This window comes from Bos grunniens, chromosome 14, assembly GCF_055505025.1.
Source record: "Bos grunniens cultivar Pamir isolate PY7600 chromosome 14, Bosgru_T2T1.0, whole genome shotgun sequence".
In the NCBI taxonomy this organism is placed as follows: Eukaryota; Metazoa; Chordata; class Mammalia; order Artiodactyla; family Bovidae; genus Bos; species Bos grunniens.
This window is the reverse complement of record NC_141178.1, coordinates 15,689,619-15,698,237: the sequence shown is the minus strand read 5'-3', so window position 1 is coordinate 15,698,237 and position 8,619 is coordinate 15,689,619. Positions and strand designations below refer to the sequence as shown.

At 43.6% G+C, this 8,619-nt stretch overlaps 1 pseudogene across 1 annotated transcript; it reads right to left on the bottom strand.

Moving 5' to 3' along the window:
- Positions 1-933: 933 nt before the first annotated feature.
- On the bottom strand, positions 934-2,616 carry LOC147359087 (ADP-ribosylation factor-like protein 2-binding protein pseudogene; annotated as a pseudogene). The gene is made up of 2 exons (XR_015141356.1): positions 2,560-2,616; positions 934-1,899 (listed from the first exon to the last, which is right to left on the bottom strand). The product of XR_015141356.1 is annotated as an ADP-ribosylation factor-like protein 2-binding protein pseudogene (transcript).
- Between the last annotated feature and the right edge of the window lie 6,003 nt (positions 2,617-8,619).

The following is an 8,619-nucleotide window of genomic DNA, read 5'->3' as shown; positions in this document are numbered from 1 at the left end:
GGAGACACAGACATTGAGAACAGACTTATGGACATGGGGTGGGGGGCGGTGGGGAGGAAGGAGAGGGTGGGATGCATGGAGTCACATGGAAACATACATTATCATATGTAAAGTAGATAGCCAATGGGAATTTGCTGTATGACTCAGGGAACTCAAGCTGGGACACCGTGACAACAAAGAGGGGTGGGATGAAGGGGGTGGTGGGAGGGATGTTCAAGTGGGAGGGGAAATAGGTAGACCTGTGGCTGATTCATGTTGTTTTTGGTAGAAACCAGCACAATACTATAAAGCAATTATCCTTCAATTAAAAATAAATTAAAAAAAAATCCATCCCCCAAAAGAAAGCAGATTTGCTTAACCACATAACCAAGCAGGCTTGCTTAGCAACAAAACCTAGGCAGCAGAAGTGTGGACATGCCTCCAAAGAGCAAAGCAACAGTGGCCTGAGACCCACATCCTGTCCAGTGAGCACAGTAAGTTAATGACCCCTGGAGCATGGTCTGCACACATAAAAAACAGTAACTTATGGAAAGGTGATATTTCAAAATGAAAGACCCTCATTATGCTGAGATCTGAAATAATTTTTCCATAGCGCCAGGACAGTCCAGGCTTGACTATACAGGGACAAAAATTCCCCCTGTCCAACCTGGAGGAGAAGCTGATGATGTCTACTCAGTAATGCAGAAGAAGGTGGTCTTCTCTGCCCTCCTCACTTTTTTTGGAATATAAAACTACACCACTAAGTTCTTGGCATGGCACCCTCTTGCCCACCTGCTTGTAAACCTCACAAGGATCCTATTCTAATAAATCACTTTTTATCTATCAATCACTTTTCCTCTTGCTGAATTCTTTCTGTGCTGAGACATAAAAGACTGGAGCTCCTTGGAGCCCCCGCCCCAATGCCACCTAGAGGTTTCAAATGTTGTGGATGTGTTGGTTCCAGTAAACCTTTATTTATAAAGGTGTGCAGCTGGCTTGTGGGTGCTCATTAGCTGACCCTTCTTTAGCCCACAAAGCCCAGGGACACACCAACATGTAGTCTGGGGAAGGGCCCCCAGGTGGAACGCTAGGCTTGGGCTTGCTGCAGGAGCCAGACTCAGAAGCCTCTGAGAGGTGTCCATTTGGGGAGGAGTACTAGGGTTACTGAAGATAAGAGGGTGTCCCAGGAACGCCAGGTAATTTTCTTCTGACCCATCAATACTTAACATTAATGAAGAGTTGCAGAACAGAGTCAGTCTTTCCGAGATGAATTCTTCCAATATCATTATTCAAAGCCTCTCCAGTCTACTGGGCTGGTGATGCCCAGAAAGATCCCACTACCTGGAGGTGGGAGCTAGGGTGGCAGACTTCTGGGAAGGTGCATAGAGGATGATTTGCACAATGAAGTCACCACTAAACTGCAGCTGAAGTCCAGTCCCTGACCTTTTTCGGCTGGACAGTCCAGAAACATCTCTTTAAAAACCAGAGAGTCCATCATGGTGAGCACCTTGTGGAAAACGTCACTTCATCCTCATGGTGCTTTGAAGCCGCCATGTTAAATCTGGGAATCCGCCATGTTAAATCTGGGAATCCGCCACACCCCTGCTTCTATATACTTTTCTACCAAAGAAACGTATTTGTTAGAAACAGGCGTGTAGGTGAGCTCATTGCCTTCCATGTCTTCTAATCCTGGTAGTACTTGTCCATGAAATGCCTGTGTAACCTCTGGAAATCATCATCCATGATAATGTCGGCCGAATATCCAACCACAGCATCAAATTCTGCGTCAGAGGCGGAGGAGGATGGCGTGGAGCGCTCTTCCTTTGGGGCGTCCTCTTGCTGCCGCAGTCGCCTCAGCGCGGCCCTGGCGCGGCCTCCGCTCAGCCCCCCAGGGCGCCAGCTGGCATCGGGGAGGCCTCTCTGTGCAGGCCGGCCGGCTCACGGCCCAGCCGGGCAGCGCCTGCACGCGAGGCCCCGGCCTCAGGCTCCCGGGCTGCGTGCCGGGCCAGGCCTCACTGAGCTCGTGGCTTGCGCCGCCCACCCTTGCTTTCTTACCCGCCTGCAAACAGAAGCACCCGCCTTGCTGCTAACAGAACAAACGCATCTCACTCCCAGCCCCTTGGACAGGCTGTGCTACTGGCCCAAGCAGGAAAGAGGGGACCAACAGACTTTTCTCTCCTCTGCTTAAAGTAATTCAGAACCCAGACAGAGGACTCAAAACGAACGGCTTTCCAATCAGAAAGTGAAAGTCGCTCAGTCATGACCGACTCTTTGGGACCCCATGGAATTCTTCAGGCCAGAATACCGGAGTGGGTAGTCTTTCTCGTCTCCAGGGGATCTTCCCAACCCAGGGATCGAACCCAGGTGTACCTACATTGAAGGCAGATTCTTTACCAGCCGAGCTATCAGGGAAACCCCTTAGGGAAGCTCCTTTCAATCAGAAGGGAGGCTTTATATTTCTCGTCTCTTCATCACTTTGGGAAATTGGGAAGAAAAACCCTCGGCCTTGGTGACTAACTTCTGAATCACCAGCAGAGGGCAGGCACTGCTCACCTAAAGGAAAACCCGCGTTTCCCCCACCTCCTTGGTCAAGTAACAGGATGAAATGCCGGTATCTGCAGCGACCGGCTGATCCATCACCTCCCATCTTCTGGTGGTTTTCTTTCTCCCTGTCACAAGTGACACGATTAAAGTCACACAGTAATAATTCTGTATCAGGAAAGATTTAATTTGTTCTCTCTTTTGGAGACGATTGTGTGAGGCAATTTGAAAATCTTTCATGAAAAAAAAAATAGCATTGTTTTGCTAATTAAAAATAATGCAGGAGGGATAGGACTTCCCTGGTGGGCTAGTGGCTAAGATGCCACTCTCCCAGTGCAGGGGGCCTGGGTTCAGATCCCCCATCAGGGAATTAGATCCCACATGCCACAACTAAAGATCATGCATGCTCCAGCAAAGACCCAGTCCAATCAAATAAATTAAAAAAATATATACACATGATATTTAAAAAAATTCAGGGAATTCCATGAGGGTCCAGTGGTTGGGATTCCATACTTCCATTGCAGGGGGCACAGGTTTGAATGGATCCTTGGTCAGGGAACTAGGATCCTGGCATGCCACAAAGTGTGGCAAAAAAAAAAAAGAGAAAAAGGCATAAAGCATTGAAGAAAATTAGAAAAAATATAAAACCACAAAAGACATTTTCACCTTCTGGAGATGATGCTTGTTAGTTTGCTTTTTGGTGCTTTTCCTTTTAATCTCTTTGAACATTTATGAAATGCGTTTGTAGCAATGACACGGGAGGGGTTCTTGACACTGAGAAACGTATCAGCTTGCTATGCTTTCTTGCCTCTGTACTCACCTCTGTACTCCTGCCTCACCCACCTCAACTGGAGATTCTTTTACTAATCTCTGAAAATCCAAATGTAAGACAGTCTTCAAGGTCAAGCTCAAATGCCTTGCTTGATTCTCCCCAGCAGGAATTGATTTCTTTTCTCTGTATTTTTGTGTCACTGTGTTTATGACTCTCATGGCAATTACCACCTTCTGCCTTGTTTTGTGATTTGTATGTACTCTGAATCTTCCTACTAGGAAGATTTGAATGTAGGACTCTCACTTGATCTTTCGAAAGGAAGGGAAGAGGGAAGGCCAATGATGGGATTTTCTCAGAATAGAAGACCCAAAGTTTGGGCATTTTGGTAGGCTGAATCATGTCCTTTGAAATGATGTGTTGAGGTCCTAATGCCTTGAATGTGAATGTGATCTTATTTGGAAATAGTGTCTGTGCAGATGTAATCCAGTTAAGATGAGACCACACTGGATTAGAATGGGCCCCTAGACAAAAAGACCTGTAAGAAAAAGGAAATTTGGTCACAGAGACCCACAGAGAGGGGGAAGACCCTGTGATGACCAGGCGGAACTTGGAGAGATGCATCGACAAGCCAGGGATGCCGGCTACCACCAGAAGCTGGGAGAGGCAAGAAAGAATTTTCCCTTGGAGTCTTCAAAGAGAGCATTGCCCTGTTGACACCCTCATCCCAGACTTCTGGCCTTTAGAACTGTTGAGAGAATAAATTTCCATTTTAAGCCACCTGGTTTGTGGTAATGGTAATTTGTGACAGCAGCCCAAGGAAATAAATGCATCATGTTTGGAGTGCTTAGTGACAACAAATCCCCCTGGGAGTGAAGGGAAGTCCTATGGATATTTGAAAGGAAGTCAGAATAGAATCTGAAGGAAATATACAGCGTTCTTGGTGAGGATCAGACAGAAGCAGATGTGTTTGATGGGTTCAAAGTTAGCTTTCAGTTGTTTCTTTGCCAAAATTTTAGCACAGCAATCCATCTTTCCCCTTCATTTTTTTCTGAAGGCATTAGGCCTGGCTGAAGGTCTTTGAAAAATGTTGCAGAAGTGAAACATTTGATTTCTCTTGTGTCATCACGGACTATTTCTAAATGCCAACAGTGGCTGGCATCTTCTTATTTCTTACAGTTTCTATTGTATCATGATATATTTGAAAATATGATGTGAAAAGCTAAGATTATGGTACCCACTCACCTCAAACTCTCAGAAGGAAAATAAGAATTTCAGGTACTGCAGCCATTCATTTATCTATTATCATCCTAATGAAGGTTATTATTGATTCTGAGGATTAAATTAAAACTGGGAAAGTATTGCCAAAGCAGGGTCAGTTTTCATTCCAATTCCAACGAAGGGCAATGCCAAAGAATGTTCAATGTATCTCACACCTGCACTCACTTCACATGCTAGCAAGGTCATGCTCAAAATTCTCCAAGTTAGGCTTCAACAGTATTTGAACTGAGAACTTCCAGATGTACAAGCTGGATTTAGAAAAGGCAGAGGAATCAGAGATCAAATTGCCAACAATCACTGAATCATAGAAAAAACAAGAAAATTCCAGAAAAATATCTACTTCTACTTTATTGACTACACTAAAGCCTTTGACTGTGTGGATCACAAAAAACTGTGGAAAATTCTTAAAGAAATGGGAATACTAGACCACCTTCCCTGCCTCCTGGGAAACCTGTGTGCAGGTCAAGAAACCACGGTTAGAACCAGACATGGAACAGTGGACTGGTTCCAAATCGGGAAAGGAGTATGTCAAGGCTGTATATTGTCACCCTGCTTATTTAACTTATATGAAGGGTACATCATGTGAAATGCCGGGCTGGATGAAGCACAAGCTGGAATCAAGATTGCTGGGAGAAATAGAAATAACTTCAGATATGCAGATGATACCGCCCTTATGGCAGAAAGGGAAGAGGAACTAAAGAGCCTCTTGATGAAGGTAAAAGAGGAGAGAATGAAAAAGCTGACTTAAAACCCAACATTCAAAAAATTAATATCACGGCATCTGGTCCCATCACTTTATGGGAAATAGATGGGGAAACAGTGGAAACACTGAAAGACTATTTTCTTGGGCTCCAAAATTGCTGCAGATGGTAACTGCAGCCATGAAATTAAAAGATGCTTGCTCCTTGGAAGAAAAGCTATGATAAACCTAGACAGTGTATTAAAAAGCAGAGACATCATTTTGCCTACAAAGGTCCGTCTAGTCAAAGCTATGGTTTTTCCAGTAGTCATGTATGGATGTGAGAGTTGGACCACAAAGAAAGTTCCAGAAGATGGTGAAGGACAGGGAAGCCAGGCATGCTGCAGTCCATGGGATTGCAACGAGGTGGACACGACTGAACGACTAAACAGCAATAACGACAAGGGGAATGGAGTTTCCCTTCTGAAATTAGCCCAATTGTTTCCCTTCACTTCTATAACTCAGGTAACTTAGGTTTTATGATCCAAGAAAGAAAGATCAATTCTCAAAATAAAATGACTTTCTGGGAGGTATAGGTGAGACTGCTTGATATATGTCATCATTTCTCCCCATCGTAGGAACCAAAAGTCAGCAGACATCTAGATAACTTTCTTGGGTTCCAATGGTGACCTTCACATGCCTCCAGCATGGCAGAAATAATGATGAATATGATGGTGACAGGGATAAAATAAGCATGATCACTGGAACAAAAACAGTAGCAAACATTATTTATTTCAGAAAAGACTTTAACTTAGCAGTGTCTGGCACATAGTATCCACTCAAAGAAAGTGCTGGGTGAATGAAAAAGATGAATAAATGAATGAGAGGATTTGAATCCCTTATAGCAGTGCCCTTTATTGCTTTGTGACTGAGTTTATTTCTGTAATTTCCCACCAGGATGTCTAGGAGTGAGGGAGGCTCAGTAAATACTGACAATAGAGGCCAAGAGCTATTAATTTCAAGCTGTTAATGAGTTTTGGTTTCTCTATATCACCTCCTGTCTTTTCAGGGTCACTGGCTCCTGAGCATATTAGTGGGCTGGGATTTGATCCTAGACAAAGATTTCAGGGCTGCTGTGATGCATTGTCTTCAAAACCAAAGGCAACTGTGTCGAATGTTGCAACGCCCATGACATTTCTGCCTCCAGTTTCTGCTAAGTCCCTCCCTGGATTAAATTTTTATTGGCTAAAAATAATATTGCTGTTTGAGTATTTCTTGATCTTAGGATTCAAAACTAATTTATTTACTCAACAAATATTTTGGGGGTAACTATTATGAAGCTCCAATATTTTGGCCACCTGACACAAACAGCCAACTCATTGGAAAAGACCCTGATGCTGGGAAAGATTGAAGGCAGGAGGAGAAGGGGGGGATTAGAGAATGAGATGATTGGATGGCATCATCGACTCAATGGACATGAGTTTGAACAAACTCAGGGAGATAGTGAAGGACAGGGAAGCCTGGTTCGTGGAGTTGCAAAGAGTCGGACGCGACTTAGCAACTGAACAAGAACTATGGGCCAGATGTGTTTAAGGTATTGAGGACTTTTTAGTAAACAAAATGCCTCCACAGAGCTTAAATTCCACCAGGAAAAGAGCAATAAGAAATAAAAGTGTAAAACAGTGTCAGGTGTTGGTCATGCTATGAAGCAGAACAGCAGAATAAAAGGACGGAGAATGCTGGGGAGGCAGGAATCTCTCTTTTATTTTATTTTTGATTGAAGTATAGTTGATTTACAATGTTATGTTAGTTTCTGGTTAGTTTCTAACTTCAGTTATATATATGTATATTTTCATGTTCTTTTCCATTATGGTTTGCTATAGGATGTTGAATATAGTGTTCCCTGTGCTATACAGTAGGACCTTGTTATTTATCTCTTTTGTGTATAGTAGTTTATATCTGTTAATTCCAAACTCCTAATTTATTCCCCCCCACCCCCTTTCTCCTCTGATAACCTTAAGTTTGCTTTCTGTGTCTTTGCAGGATTCTTTATTTCATATAGATAAACTGGCCAGGGAAAGCTTCTCTGAAGAGGTAATATTTTAGCAGAGACCTAAATGAAGTGAGGGAGTGAATTGTGGGAAAATCTCTGAGAAGGACATTCAGGCAGAGGGAAGGGCGCTTGTGAAGACTCTAAGCTAGGAATGAATTCAAGGTGTTTGAAGAGCAGCCAAAAGGCCAGTGTGGCTAGAGTGAAATGCATGAGTCTGAGAGTTCTAGGAATTGAGGTTGCAGCCTATATGGGGGGCTATAGAGCATGGGAAAGAGTTTGGATTCTGTTCTGAGTGAGATGGGAAGCCATTGGAGGGTTTTGAGAAGAGGTATGACTTGATATGGCTTACAGTTTGAAAAATAAAAATTTCTCAGGCTGCTGCGACCGTGACAGAGAAGATTCAAAGCATAGAGCATGGCCAGGTGGCCACCGCAGCAGCTCAGGAAAGAAATCAAGGTGCTCAGGCCAGGGTGGTGGGAGGTGGTCTTTTTCTGGGAATTTTCTGAACGTAGAGCCAGTGGGACTTGCTAACAAATGAGGTGTGGGATGTGAGGGTGTGAGAGAGACATCAAGGGAGATTTCCAGGGTGTGGGTGGGTGTACGTTGTACAGTTATTGGGGAGACAGGGAGAGACACATTTGGAGGAACAAAGTCAAACTTTGTTTTAGCCGTGTTAAATTGGAGATGCCTATTAGATTTCTGAACATCGTTTTCTCCTGATGTCAGAGTTGTAGTTATGTGTGTGAGTGCATGCACATGAATGTGAAGAAATGGGATTGAGTTAAAAGAGCACTGGACAGAATGTCCAGATGCCTGGTCCGAGCTGTAGGAAAAAGGAAAAAAATAAAACAAAAACCTATGTGGCTGTGAGCATGTAACTTAATCTTCTTAGGTCTTATTTTATCTTTAAAATGAAAAATTCATTAAGATGATCTCTTGTATCATTTTCATCCTGTGATTCTAATTTGTGGTATTTCTAGCTTTTAACTCTAGACAGCTTCCTGGTTGCCCTAAGAAGATTATCAATGTTCTAAGCTTTTCCTGAAGGCATGGTTATCTGGGCAAAGGAGACAGTGCTTTGACCCATTCATTCATTCTCCGTCACCTGTGGATGGAGCATGATGCATCCGTGATAAAGAGTTTTCATTAATGCACCTTCTAGTTGCTATATAATGGGTGATTGTGGTTGTTCTGTACTCACGATATTACACTGTGGACCTGTTATGAGGGAAGCCACCTCCATTGCACAAGAGGAAATGTCTAATCTCAAGGTGAAAAAATGCATTTAGGCAAGCCCCCAAACCCACCTCTACTGAG